This window comes from Nestor notabilis, unplaced genomic scaffold (genome assembly GCF_000696875.1).
Source record: "Nestor notabilis isolate BGI_N333 unplaced genomic scaffold, ASM69687v1 scaffold6575, whole genome shotgun sequence".
Classification (NCBI taxonomy): Eukaryota; Metazoa; Chordata; class Aves; order Psittaciformes; family Psittacidae; genus Nestor; species Nestor notabilis.
The window spans coordinates 23,023-23,523 of record NW_009927884.1 but is presented as its reverse complement, the minus strand read 5'-3'; positions in this window follow the sequence as shown (position 1 = coordinate 23,523).

Sequence of the window (501 nt, the reverse complement as noted above, 5' to 3'; positions counted from 1 at the left end):
CGCTGGCGCAGTGTGCCCAGAGAAGCTGTGGCTGCCCCATCCCTGGCAGTGTTCAAGGGCAGGTTGGACACAGGGGCTTGGAGCAACCTGCTCTAGTGGAAGGTGTCCCTGCCCGGGGCAGGGGTTGGAGCTGGGTGAGCTTTAAGGTCTCTTCCAACCCTGCATCACTCTGTGATTCTAAGATGCACCAGCACCACTCAGGTCTCCCCATGCTCTTGGTGCCAAGGCACAAAGCTACAGCCACCCCGGGACTCCTGCTCGCTGATGGAGTCAGGTGAGAAACAGAACAGTGATGTGATCCCCAAAAACCCTCCAGGAAGCATGGGCTGGCAGTGCCCAGCCTTGCTGGGATGCTGGACTGGGGCTGGTGGAAGGCGAGGGCAGGGCTCGGCCCTCTCCATCCCTCTGGAATGAAGCACGTCTGCCCGGCATCAATTAGAAACCTTCTTCTCCCGGCTCAATCCCTGGTGTCCCTTTGATTCCAGAGCCCCGGCATTCCCG